We start from the raw sequence: 15457 nt of genomic DNA on the forward strand, positions 1-15457 counted from the left end.
CATGCTTATTGATGTCAATGACCCAAAATCGTCAGGTTTTGAGACGCAAGTTTTCAGGTGCTGGCAAGAGGTATTGTTACTATCTTGTGAGCGATCTGTTCAGGTTTGGATTATGTTTATGGTTTTCTAAAAATAAATGAACCGCGATGGCACTAAAAATCCCTTCTTGCGACGAGTTAAGATTTACATCGTATACAACTATAATGGTTTTTCTATTAGGATGGACAGTTCTTGCCAGGAGCTCCCAACTTAATAACTGGTCGATGATAGACAATTTAGTTGTCGCCAATATTTAATTAGCCAATCATGTTACAACTGAGGTAATCAAAGTGCTTACCGCAACCCGATACGGAATTGAGGGTATTGATGACACATTCGTTGATGTCAAGGTTGGACTAGGTTAACAGCATATTTAGCCAGTTATTTGTGGATGTGGCACCAACCTGTGATATTCTATAAATCCATGGCTAGAAATGCATGAAATAAAACTGCCTAGCTCATTACTATTTACAACCTTTTGTACACTTTCCTTTAAGGAGTTATTTGGATCCAGGTTTTCCATAGCAGAAAAACCCATCAATCTACAGGTGACGTTAGACAGTTTTTGAAGTGAAAGTGCCAACATTCTGTGACAGCACACCTGCTTTTCACGGGTTCAGACGCACACAACAGAATTTCGAACCTGTTATTGCGTAATACCTCCGCATTTCCCATACGTTTTACCAACCTCCAGCGCATAGAATGTAACCATCCTTCTCTTTCTCATTGGCAACATCTCTGATTACGATAATCATTGGTCGCCAAGACATGAGCAACGTTCTTATCAGACCAATGGATTGATTGATTGATTGTCATATTGATTAACGGTATACCTAACCAGATCAAGCCGTTAGTTCACAATGAGCATGATCAGCAGTTTGCACCTGACGGTTCACAGAGATCAATCACTTTGATCCCTAGTCCAAGTATCTTGAGGTAGGACAGATCACAACTCTCTCTAGTGCTAAACACAGCAGGTTGTTCGTCATTTTTGGTGAATTCTGATTGACACCGATAGGTGCTATTATCGCCAATGCTTTTCCTGTGTTTTTTTCTATCGGAAGCCACAGCGGTTTTTACGAGGTTCGTAATAGAAAATGTAAAGCAGTCGAAAAATGACACAACTCAACTATCAATCATCAAACAGTAAACGTATGATTTGAGGAAGTTTATGCGGTGACCTTAACAATAACACTCTTCACCACAAAGAACAATATTCTCAGATTCTGCCATGTTCAACGACGGATAAGATACGAATCACAGGACTCTATTTCCCTGTCAGACTCTCTGAACTCCATTCATCTATCACTGTCAAACTGTCTGGTCGAAAGACAAATACGATACAAAAACACTAGACCCTATTTTCCTGTCAGTCTATCTGAACTGCAATCACCTTATCACTGTCAGATTCTCTAATATTTGATCCAACTCTGTGTCATACATCTTCCTTTGCGACACATGGACCACTCCGCTGATTTCCTACCCGGAGGTGTCTTACATGTATGCCAATCATATTTTGTTGCTCACCACTTTGATGGGAAGTAGTGTAGTGTAGGCCACATGGAAAATGGATAGTGTGACTTTTTACTAAGACGAAGCATCTTTTTTTTTCTGAGTGTAGCTAAGTGGATTAACAGCACCTGGTCGTATTCCAGCCTGCCAATGATACATGTCATATGGAATACCTTCCTGCTGCGTACATTTCATTAAATCAGAAGACTCCTCGACTTCTGTCAGTTTGCAGCACTGTCGAATTGGCTGAGCGGCTGAGCACATGTATAGCCAAGATGTGCTTGATGTCGTAAGATAATTAGCTGACTATAATGATCAATGGCGGATACTTTGGCACTGGTCTAACATGACTGAAACACCAGTTAGTACTTGTCACGTACTTATCTTTGGAACGGCTCTTACAAACTATCATGATGGCAATTCATGTCATTGTGTAGCATGGTTGAATAAGCTATCGTGTCGGACAGACATCAAGGGCACGTTTTGAGATCAATCGAGGAAGATGCATTAATTATGGCAATGATATGTTGTTATATTTGCCTTCTAAACAGTCATTCACCAAATAGACGACGACTTATTGGACAGCGGTATAATCTAAGTCAACATGATGGACGAACACATTTTCTCCCTTTGTTAGTCTTACTATATGCTCTTTGCTACAGACCAATACAGAATGAGTAAAAATTGATTTTATTCATAATTGGACATACTATCAAAACAAGGAGGGTAAAGCCCCATTATCAAAGCTATCGGAAATTTCTAGCATATTTTTGGACAGAAATCTTCAATAGTTGAGTGAAGAAACTCAATTTACAAATCCATCGAAATTCTGTTAGTTCTGCTTGACAATTTCCTAATTGATCACGCTTCCCGTGAAATTATCGATAAAAGTATTGATATCCAATGGTTGTACCACATGTCTTTATTCAGAAAAGATTCTGAATGGTTGCTTTCCCTAACTGCGCTGATCTTCAGCCAAGACTTAAAGATTCGTTTGCATTTCTGATGTTGAAACCTAAATAGGTCAGTTGATTTACCACAGGACTTAGCAGATTCGAAATGGATGAACCTGTTCCTTATCTTAATATGATAAAAGCTTTTCAAAACTTGAGATTCAGGGCCAAGTTTTCTTCTTGAATGAGCAGAATCTATTTGCAGGTATCCAGTATATTGGTTTTTCAAATCTGTCATGATATTGCTTGGCTTGGGCTGGTCCACAATATCACACAGTTGAATGACCCTGTGGTGGGTGATGTTATTGCTAAACATCAATACTCAGCTACGTGAAAGACGTGTGACTAAATTCAAGGCGTTGTTCAAATATTTGTAGATTAATATGACGCTTTGGTATATGATAGATCAACACTATCCTATCTAAACAGCTTACAGAGTTGGCAACCTGGCCTCCTCGAGAGAGGTTTGACTGACTCTCGACCAGCTAACACAGGAAGTTAATGAAATACTTTTCTTCCAACATCAATACTGACAGCATGCCCGAATTCAAACCGGCGTCAGACAGTAATAGGTACATAGTACTTGACTGATCTGGAGATGTACCTAGCTATAAACTGTCACAGTGGTGATATGAAGTGACAACAGGGACCTGCTGATAGTTTGATTGGTATCTAACAGTTATAGGGTGAGAGTCATTGGCTGAGATTTACTAGTGATTGCCGAGTGGGAAAGGCGAAATAACATGCAAGGATCAGAGTAACTTACTTGACCACGCTTGGTGTATTGCTGATTGAATTCATGTGGATCTGGATAATGATATTCACAACAGGGGCAAGAATGCAAATGTGAGTATATGACCCAGTGGTTTGACTGTCAGCTCAACCCTGAAGGACCAAGAGAGAATTGGAGTCAACAGTCAACTCATAAACCAGATGTGGCTACAAATTTGAACTGCTGTCACATGCTAAAAAGAAGAAGCAGGCTGATGTATATATAGAAGAAGAATACTGATAGCTGACAGACACAAGATTGAAATCCAAGATTGATCGGGCTAAGTGACTATTAGGACTCAGTTGCAAGCAAATAGCCATAAGTGTTAGATTTGTCTGAACATGTAGCTGATACAGTGATAGCTATCAATGACTGTGCATGTGTACACGAACCTCCTTGATTGATTGGCAGCTGGAAGTAATATGGGTGAACTAGATGATTGATTTATTGGTCCATGGGCTGCAGAATAAATCTGTGATATTTGTAACGAAGCGAGACCTTCGTCAATTTGTAACAAGGCAAATCCCATTTGAGGCCAACACTGAGAACTAATGTGTATTAACCTGTTTACGGGATAGCTGTCCGACGATAACACACATACGGTGGACACTGATACACAACTAGCTTGGTCGAAATCGACATTGACATTGCTGTGACGAAGCCAGAGTATGGTGGGAAGTGGTAACAAGGTGAGTACAAACCCAATGGTAGAACATTAGAAAGAGGTCATTGATGGTCTACGCTACGTGTAGTGGTGATTTTTTTATAAGTGGATCTGGAACGTCGCCTTTATCAAAGTAAGCAACCCCTGCTCTTACGCCTGGATCAATCCTACAAGTCGGATGAAGTCAGCTGTCCTCTTCATTTCCGTTCTCCATACAGTGGGTCCAGTTGGCTGACACCATATGGCTAAATTTCTGTTATGCGGAGGGCTTCCAGGATAAATATAACATCAATGTAATCTCAACACATGGGCAGTGCAGATCACGCGCAGTGGTTTGGATGGACCACGAAGACTTTACTTTATGCTAGCAAAAGATCACATAACCGGAAATTCCATGTTGTACATTTTAAAAGAAAAGAAAGATCCTAATTGTTGCTTTCATGAAAACGCACCTACCCCCAATTGTGCAATCTGGATGATATCATTGACCAACCAATAGCAAAAAACCTGATCCGGCCATGATTACAAATGTCGCATGCAAAGGAGGCTGCTATCAGCTTTAAAAATCCATGATTCGTGTTGCGGAAAGGTAATGTCAGCGCCTGACATCCTGATATTGCATGACAACCACAATAGTTACTGGACTGTATGATTAAAAATGGCAGTGTTAATCTTAATCTGCATTGTCAGGTTTTCCATCATAAAATGGCATTCGCAAATGACGGCCAGCGAGCGCTGCTTCAAAGGAGCTCTGTACCAGGTCACAAAGAGCAAGGAAATAGAAGGCAACGCATCACACTCTCGCGATCACCTCACACAAACTTAATAAAGTCGCGCTAGTTTGTTATCGACATAAGAACGCTTTAGCATCGGTGTGTCTTCTTCACGTCGTGCGCCGGATTCAATCACAAGGTCAATCCCTTCCTAAACCTAATCATTGCAAATGGATTGGCACGCTTGAAAACCGCACGAGTTGTAGCTATTCGAATCAAGATGTGTATCTTGGACTCATGGTCACATACTGATTGGCAAAGCACACAAAACTTCTTTCAAGTGAAATCTCTTCCAATATTGACTGAAGATAAGCATCACTCAAAAGGTTGGCCGGAGGATTTTGGACATTTTAACACATTTAGCAGCTAGACGCCGCTAGATACTTATAATGTGTTAAGGTCAAGGTAAAACGTTGTCATCTCGCCTCTACCCTATCCCTATAATATTGATACTGATAAAATGAATTCATCTTTTCACAGCACAGTCACAAAACTTTGGGGTCAGCTGTGACAGAGATAGCCCGTTTAGGGCACAGTGACCAGGTCTTATAACCATAGAGTTTCTTCGCTTAGCTTGTCACTTGTAACGAGAAACCACCCACAGGCACAGGAAGATAACCCGATTGACAAATCAGTAATCATGAGCTTAACTAGCGGGTGTGCTAACACGAGCGGTAGTTGAGGAATTAAGAAGACCTTCTTATGCCAGACACAAGTAGATAAAATTGACAGCGACTAATACTACCTGGAGTAGCTGCGATGTCACTGACGTCCTTTGATGACCAAGGTCAGCCATGAGTTGCTAGCCTCGATTGACAGTCGTGCCAAGTAAAATGACATGATCAGTTATGTCAAAAGGTAAATGATTAGTGACCTACCTCGCAGACAAACATGATGTTATCAAGCGAGTATGAAAGGTTAAAGCGGCCTCTCGAAAAGCTTTAAACCAGCTATTTCAGGAAAACGAAAGCTATCAAGATAGTCATGGTTGGAGTGCGAAGAACACCCACACTTGGATTACCTAAATGAGAAAAGCAATGCATCACCAATGTCCTGAAAACATAGATAATCCATATTTATATCACAGATGATTTTCTACGAAAATACATGTGACAGAATCCTTCCTAAATCATTAGCTTTTTTCGTTGGATTGTCGTCAAGAGTACAGTGGCCTGGCAATGACAACTGCCGCACTGAAACACCTTCGACTTTTGTTTCGCAAGGAATCCTGCATTCAAGCCAAAGGTTCTATGTTCAACTCTCACTAAAACCTCTCTTTAAAGCAATTGTCAGAGATTCTGTAAACAAGCCAAGCTGTACACCGCCGCATGACATGGGCAATTAATGTGATTTAACACCCGATTTGTCAAAAAAATCTGCCATCTAATTTATTCATTACATAAACCTTCCCTGAAGTGAAATAGATGGAAAATTTGCCGTTACTTTGAACAGTTTATTTCGGATAGTTGTAAATTCAGCGCTGCTTAACATTTTCTTGTTGTTTATGATGATCGAAAAATCCATTTTGTTTGTTACTTTCAATCTTTGCAGAACACTAAGTCAGCCGATAATAGAAATATGGCAATTTGGAATATTTACGTCTATTGATCGTTCTTTTTAGGTGGGAAAACATTTTTTGTGACGGTTTGCAGTCTCTCCTTCCTGGCTACATTTCACAGTCTCCCTCATAGTTTGACAATCCGATCAATCATCGCAAAACCGCCAATTCAATGGATTATGCTACAAAGTGAAAAATTGGTGATTCAATCATACAGGCAATACTTTGGGAGCTTCGGGATGGTACAGAGACTGCTGAGTTATGAATGGAGATTGTCTGTGGCAGGAGTTCTTTCAATTCTCATTAGTTCACAAGGAAATGCACCAGATAGCATCAATCCAGTGCAATCACGCAATCATGAATTTTAGCATGTTATAAATATCATATTCAGTGTTTGGTAATTAAAAACTAGCTGTAAACCAATGGCATTTAGATGATGGTGTTTTCATGATTGGGATGCATGACAGGGTATTCAATTCAGGGACTTCCTTTGTCATCGCATGCACAGTGAAACAAAGACAATTTCTGTGAGCAAAAGACTAACAGTGCAAAAAGTGCATCAGCTTGCTTATAGGAACCTTATCCGAGGGCTATAGGGAACTCACAAGAGACTAAAGCACAGCTTGAGCTGAATGCAGACAAGCACTTTTTGCTCAATGCAACAACATGCAATAACTATCGCAATGAGCAACAAAAAACATATCTTGCTGGTTCTCATTTATACACCTGGGTGGAGTATGTTATTGTCAGGTAGGTAATCACACTGACAGTGGACAAGGACATCTTGACCACTAGCCGAGAGTCTAAGGCACTAGTCCAAAGTGGCTCCTCTGTGACCAAGGTGGTTCAGAATTGAAACGAATATTGCACGGCGCTTCAATGTCTTGTGCTTGAAGGCAGAATTGTACCAGAAAGGTGAAGGTACTCTTCAGGTTCAATATCGAACTAAAGTGATTGATCTTCACCGAATTTAATAACCACAATCCGCCACAGGAAACCCCGGCTCAAAAAGCACAGCGACGAATAATTCTTCGCTGGCATAAAAGGACGGATGGCACATCGCATGTCAGAGGATCAGGATGACACCCATGAATGCAGTGGCATCCTCTTTCTAAAATGAAAAAATTCTTTGCGTCATACAGATCAATTTGCGGTAACTCTTTGAATAGCTAGGGGAAACTGAAGACAGGAGTGAATGCAAAGCGATCTGTTCCTTTTACCAATAATCCCACGGAGAGGACAAGCCAATCAGAATCCATTTCTTCTGTTGCCGCATTGCATCGAGGGAGTTTTGTAATTTCCACAAAATCTTATTATCTCTTATCAAAAAAATGGCTTTGATTGTCGGCAAGAAAGGGGAAGTAAGAGCAAGGGTTCGTGACCTTGACAAAATCAAGGCGTACATCGGTTTCATCACACCAGTTCTTGTTGCTGTGGGGACTCTGTCACGGCCGTGAAATTCCTCTGTATGCTGTTAAGTGATAAGAATTTGCGGTCACCTCAGAACATATTTGGCAGTGAAACAGTTAAGAGCTAAGCCTCATCAATTCAGTTTAGGCTGATGGAAACCTTAAACAAGGCAATCGACTTAAATTAAGCTGTCTCGGCACGTATTAGACACATTAGGAAGCCAGAAGAGGCTCACAGAGGACCAATCATTGCTAAACAAGACTCATTATCCTGCCCCATTTAAGATCCCATGTCTCAATATATTTGATGAACTCAATTGGTCCCATAGTTAATGATGCCCCCTCCCCTCCCGTAAGTTCATTGACCACTGACATCCTCAGTGTTCCCTCTGGCCTAGCTTGATACAACCCGGGCAATTCTATAAATGGTATTCAACATGATACTTTTAAGACACGTTGCTTGCTTCAAAAGAAGCTTTATGATGTCATCTTGACCCTGAATCATTTGTGTAAGGTGTCGGATTTATTGTATACTCTGCTCATCTGGGATTCAATACCAGACAAAAAGAACGCCATGTCTAGAGGCAGAAAATTTCACCTTCTGTTACTGCGTTTGTCACTTGTTGCCGCCATGATTCGTGCCACCAGGGGAAACATAAGATGGATAATCTCACTGTAACGAATTCCTAGGTGCATTAGGCCAATACACAATGAGCTTTATGTAGCAGGTATCATTTTCTTCCCCCAAAAATTCCTCTCGTTGCAACCCTTTGTATAAACCAACACCCTCACGACAGGACAAGTTTGTCATGCACGGCAAAAGAAAATAGGAAGATGGCAACCTGATATAACTCATGAGTTACGTTTAGAAAAATCTTTTACTTCGTTTGGCATCAGGACACATCAGAGTATTTCAGTTTCTATCATCGAGACAGCAACTCCAAGTCATTGGAACCTGGTCGCGAATTGGCAAGGAAAGCCTGAACGAAAAGGGTTGTTTAGCAAATTAAACTCCAGAGATGTAGACGAGAACATCTTCCAAACTATGATGGCTGCCCTCACTCAGTGGACAGCAACAGTTGTTTTGTCACTGGCCTGCACCACCGACCAGAAAGTCTACGCACAATAGCAACATTCATTTCTCAGTATCACACAAACCAGATGACCATGTCCCATCTGATGCCACCAAAAATAACATGTAACAATAGGGATTTTTCCTGTTGCAAGGTCCATAATTACCCACAAACAGATTGATTCTACAGTTGATGTTCTAGTTGCTGCAACATCAGCATGCTGAAGGAGAACAGCTTTCTATTCTGAGGCGCTGAACAGCTGAAAGAAGCATAACCAATTGACAGAGCAAATAATATGCACAGCGTGAAACCTTTTGTTCCAAAATCCTTCTGAATCCAATGAAATGTACAAAACTTCGGTGCATTAGGCTGATATTCTAATCAGTTGAGTACCATTCTTCAGAGTTCAACTGGCAGTATTGCTTTTTGGTGCTCTAATGCATACACTTTTCTATAATTCTTAATCTTGGGATTAAACACCGAGCAAATGTCAACGCCATTACAAAAACTGATCGAAAGAGTGGATACAGTTCATCCTCTATAACAAGACATCTCGCTTCTGAAGAACAACCTCTACAAAACACAGACGAAAGAATTCACAAGACAGATACCAAGTTAAAAAAGAATGAATGCCCATAAGCAGTGTCAATAATGGCATTGGGTGTCTTTTAGCACTTATTAACTAAAACCCTCACCACGTTCAAGGTAACAAACATCATGGCCTTGTCTTTCCTCACCTAAACGGAAGAACGATTCAAAACTTCATTCTGGGTCGACATGTTTACCTTGGCGAGCTTCTTCAAATATGTTTGACATTGCATCTTTGAGGACTTTCAATCAACAACATCGTTGGCTGAACTTCGAACAAAATTTCCCGATGTTGCACACGGTTAGACACAAGCATTGATCAAAGTAAACTTATTCATGCCCATGTGTAACCGGATGGAAAAATTTAAAACATTTTCTTTGAACGTCTGCCAACCATGGGGTTGAGGCACTCTTTCAAATAGCATCGTACTGAATGACAACTTACACCCCCCTCAACCTCGGCCTCCATCACTTCATCTATGATTAATCCGGCTATCGAGCCAAACAAGAAGATATCATTCTCATTACTGAATGGGGAAATAGAATACCTCAATTGGACACCATATCCTGACCAGCATCACAGTAATACTCGACGCCGATGAGATTTTCTGTTGGTACACCATGGCCGAGCTCAATGATGACAATCTTTGGCTTCCTTTTACCAGTAGTGGTCATCATCTAATTATGTGGCTGACTAGGTACGTATCAGCCGTAATTTTTTTCTTGGATGACCACGCAGTGACCAAGAAAACCCCTAGAACTGAAATCAGTTTTGATGTGACTCCCAATTGCCCCGAAGTTTTTTGGAAAGTGGCACCCCTTTGGAAATTCTAGTGCAGCCCATGTGTATGCATTTGATCGATAGTCAATCAGAGCATTGGTTTGAATGGCTTATCTTGTGAAGGATGGCCTTTTGAAAAAACGGATTGTAACATTTCCATCCACCATTGGTCAGAACTAGATATATCAGGAGTCCAAGGGTATTGGATAGCTTAAAGCGAGAAGATTGGAATTACATTGCTTTTCATCACCGCAACTGTGATCATATAAAACACGCACCACTCTGAAGCCAATAGCTGAAGCTAAAATGACAATTTTTTAGTGTGTGTCTTATAAGGTTTCGTCAAACATCACCAAGGTTTTGAATTGACATACCTTTCAAGGTCACATAGTGGTCAAGCGGTATAGGTGGAATGTTTCAAGGTTATATCTTGAGAAAGTGTCTTGGAATATGTCATTGAATAGTCTGATCAAGTTTAACACGGAGGCTGAATCATTTTGACCTTGACCTGATTTCCAGTTACCAATGGCACTGAAAATTTTTTCTTGAAAATAACATCAACTATTTGTCATTGGATCACACGTCTTAGGATATCTACAAAAACAAGCTATCTCCTGGCAAGAGTTCCTTTCGCCTGGCGACATTCGATACACAGACATAATCTCCTGTTGCCTATCCAACTGTCGTGTTATCCACGAAAATATCACACCGGATATCCATCCCATCTAACGACTTTAAAGGCAAAGGCAACAGTAAGTCTTGGAACCAATGGTTCGACGGATCACTTCTTGTGCTCGATTCCGCTTCTACATGCTTTTTAGCAATGGCAGGCGGTATTAAGAAAAGCCATTATCATTTCTGCCGTGCTAAAGTTTTTACCGATATTTCCCGATCCAATATTTATTGGAAGAACAGTTCAGGCCCAGCTAAACGTTCTACTGTAAACTGCCAAACTTTCATGACTCTATATTTTTGTAATTTGCGAGAATCAAAAGTATCTGTTTTTTATTAGTACATCAACTGTAATACACATGAATCAAGTCACAAAAACACATACAATGGTAATAAAGGCATCGTCTTTAATCATACTTCGCTGCTGTTCTCACGTTATTTGGTCGAAGTGACAACTCCGTCTTCATGACAACGAAAAGCAAATCCAGCACCTGTGCTTTGTCTTTAGCAGCGACAACCATCAAAGGAAATGGCAAATGAATTTGGTTCATTGTGCTAGGTTTTTAGCACTGTGCATTTAATCAATAGCATCTCACAGGTTTGGTGTCCAATTTCAGAACGTTCTTTTGGCTTCTGTTGGGAACCTGAAGCAATTTCCACAATGGAAGCTGAAACAGCAAAGTCAAAAAGGTTAAAAAATAGTACTGATTTTGATATAAAATCATCACTACATGAAATAAAGGCACATCATGGTATTTGAGTCTGCCTCCCTTTTGGAAACAATCTTAGCTGAAAATGTCATGCGTGCAGACATGGACAAGCAACAGCTTCAGCTTACATACCTCATGCATTGGGCACTATCCTTACCGGTAAAACTCTATGGAAGTCATGTTGTTGACAAGATTTTTGAACCACGGGGTGAAGGGATGGTAGAAACCCCGCAGGTGGTGGTGTCACTAAATCGCTAAACCACACTTTGCTCTGACAAGTCTCAGATTGAAGCTCTATTGATTCGTGTGCCACGATAGGAGATTTGCAGGACCGCTTTCTGGATGGAGTCCGACTTTTTGTTGAAACACTCGCTTTGTTCTTTATTACAAGAATATTTCGCACAGCTGCCTTTACTAGGCTAGCATGCTAGGTAAGGCATGAACGTAGATTGTCAAATGGATGCTTTAATGCCAGATGACATGATAAGATGCATGGAAGGATGCATCTGAACATGACCCTTTTGACTGGAGAGGTGTGCAAGAGAAATGACAATGTGACCGACTGACTGATTGATTCTTGGAAGGTTATCAATCAAAATATGCGATTGAATCTGATCTCACTTATTTAATATTCCACCTTACATGACATGTACCTACCAAACATGATTCAAAGACAAAGTGACATCAATATACCAATCAAAGCTGACATTTCTGTCTGCCTTATGAGATTGTCATTTTCAAACAATAGCACCCTTTTTATATCAGCAATACCTTATCATAGAGAAAACGGATGGTAGTGATTGGTATATTTTATGTAGTTGGTGTAATAGATCTCTAGTTGTTGCCACTAGTCATGCTTGTTGTAACTGAAATATATGACACTAGCGGCCAAGTCAGCTAAATGTCTCCGGTTACCAGCAAGTGTATCTTTGTAATTATAGCTACCCTTCGGGGCAGCCTGATATTTCTAGTCTTGTTACTAGTATGTAGTTATTATTTGTGTCTTGATCCCTCTCTTGGTGGTGTTTCTGTTCCTGACAGGTTCTTTGATGTTCACTATTAAAACTGTTCTAAATCCATCCCGTGGCACAAAGGGCTAAGCCTCACGTAGAGCTGGAGATTAAATCCTCCTTGAGGAACTGGTACCGACCAATTGAAAGAGTGGAAGAGGGTTGATAAAAATCAATGCCAACATTAAGTCTCTCAGAACCCGTCTTTTTCACTCCTGAGGGCATATTACACGATATCTATAACGTAGCCAAAAAGACAGAAAACGTCATAGAACGCAATATTCAGTGCGTATTTATACAATCAGAAATTCAAAAATTCTATATAAATCCTCACATTTCTTAATGAATAGGCCTTTGACATAGCTATATTCTCAATATACGGTATACAAAACCCTGAGAGCAGGATGATAAAATCAGGCATCCTTTGAAATTAGCATCACAACTTCTTCCGACAAAACCATCAATTCTGGCTAATGAAAATCTCATTGTCAACTAATGGAAACCTTAATACACACTTTTCCTAGAAGCGTTAGCAATTAGACCCATTTTCCATGTGAGTGGGCTAAAAACATATCGACTCTAAGTTGCTGAGAATTGTCTGTCGGTGATAGTTTTTGTTTGGTATACATTATTATTCAGCAAACAATATGGCATGAGGTAACATACACCATTTCACTACAGAGAGAGGATGCTATTACTTTCTATCCACTGGCATACTTCGTAAAGGGAACCTATTCATGTCCAGCTGACCAAACAGTGAAGGGTTCGCAAACAATTACGGACACTCAAGCAGAATACAGATCAAGCGTTCCTTTCTTCAAACTGGTTAAGCAAACAAAACAACACTAGAGACGCACCACTTCATCAAGAGGACTAGTCTATCATCATACTAATTATTCCTCACATTTTTTTCCTGAATCATCCCTAAACCTTCTGGCAATTAGGCCATTAGGAAGTAAGTGACAGAATGACAATGACAGACGTGGTTCCTACAATGATAAGTTAGAAGAGATTCTCGAGGGAGTCTGCTGGAGCTGCTAGTCCATCAAGAGAACTATACAATAATCATACAAATTATTCCTCACATGTTTTTCTCTCAACCGCTACTAAGCGTTATGGCCATTCATAATTGATGGAATGACAATAACAGACGTGATTCCTGAAATAATGATTTAGAAAATTATTGAGAGAGTGTGTCTGCGACAGCTAAATTCATATCACCGACGAAATCTGACTTCAGAAAAACGGTTTGTATCCCAGAAACAAAACTGTTCATCATCTCCAACTATTTGTCAAGAGTTCTGGGTGTTTAAAAGAAACACTGCAACAAAACTAAGATATCTCGGTAAAAAGGGCACTGCCCTGCAATGTCTTGGACTTGGACTTGTTAAATTGACAGCGGGGACTCTATCGGCAAATCGGGCGAGTGTAGGTTCAAAAGTCGCAACCATTTTGACCCTTCCACATCACCTCAAACGTAGTTGCTTTTATTACATTTCTGCCGGTTTCTGTCATCCACCGGGCAAATAATATCCAGACCCTTTGCCTGAGAAACTAATAAAGATCGTTCACCCTTGATCATTGTGAATGTACACTTTCCATGGAGAGATCATTTGCCTGAACCTACATGTAAATTGATTTGTTGAACTAATCAATTATCGTGAACAAGCTGCTTGAGCTGTGTCTGTCCAGCCTGTCATTTGCCCTGATGAATTACAATATCCGTGAGATCCCAATATCCTGGAAGCGTCAGTCGACTTTCCTGCAGCTGAAACCTGTGCCCCCCCCCCCCCCCCCAACAAAAGCCTCAGCATTGCCATCGATGTCCATGACGTCCAGTGTAGCGATCAAAGCCTGGATCAAGCAGATTAAGTTCATGACCCATGTTCCAGTCTCGTCACTAACCATCATCTACATGTATTTGACAGTGCCTTTGATGTCCACTCAGGAAAAAAGAGTAGAGCCTAAAAGACCACGCTAATCAAGATCATCTCAACCCCTTCATCTTGTTGTTCTTCATCCCGTCAGGCACTTATTCTTTCATCAGCTGAGCAAAAAAGACTAAATAATGGTATTTTGCGGATAGTACATTAGCCACCTTACCATACAACACCATAGCCGCAAAATGATCTATACTTGGGTCATCAACCTAGACCCATTGTCAACGATAGATAAAAGGATGGCTTTGTCTTATGATGTCATTACTGCAGATACATTCCAATTATTATTGTCTGCGACTGAAGTTATCATCTTGGACATATGAACCTGGTATGAAGCAAGCCAGTGAAGCTTGGTTTGTTGTGGTCAAATGTTTTTAGCTGAAATGTCCCCATAGGTTCAAGAGATTCAATTTACGAGACGAAATAAACTACCAAGGTCAAAAATACCGATGATATTTCGAAAGTATTCTCGATAAGATAATATTCAGCTTGCTATACGAGTACATTCGTCACGTACATCACGTACATGTCAACATGTTAATGAAAATGAAAGTACCTTATCGGGATTGCCTGGGTAGTTTCATTCAACTGATAAATTCAAGTACATGTATGAGAAACTGAACAAGAACTAAGAAGATGATTGGGATTTTCAACCGAGATAAAGCCCGTAACTTTATTTTCAGTTCGTATTAAAAGATGAGTTCAAAGTGGCGAAAAAACAGCTCCCTCAGCAGGATGAACAATTATTGATTTGTGCAAAACTGGTAATTTTGGAAAATATCAGTTTTCGCATGTTGACAGATACCCAGCAGATTGTAAATTATGGACAAAATGTTGTTCAAACATTTGAAGTTAAAAATAATCAAATCGTACATTATTTGTGCACAGTATTTACATACTGTGAGGATATTGACTCTTGTCTGGGAAATTTCCACCTTGGCATGTATTCATGTACAGCAAACTATATTTAAATGAGTTTGGGAAAAACTTTTCAGCAAAGTTA

The 15457-nt window shown here is 40.2% G+C and overlaps 1 protein-coding gene across 2 annotated transcripts in view; it reads right to left on the reverse strand.

The window, feature by feature from the left end:
- Positions 1-15457, reverse strand: part of LOC135500109 (3-keto-steroid reductase/17-beta-hydroxysteroid dehydrogenase 7-like) — a 51809-nt gene that overhangs the window by 3571 nt on the left and 32781 nt on the right. The window lies entirely within an intron of this gene.

This window comes from Lineus longissimus, chromosome 16 (genome assembly GCF_910592395.1).
Source record: "Lineus longissimus chromosome 16, tnLinLong1.2, whole genome shotgun sequence".
Classification (NCBI taxonomy): Eukaryota; Metazoa; Nemertea; class Pilidiophora; order Heteronemertea; family Lineidae; genus Lineus; species Lineus longissimus.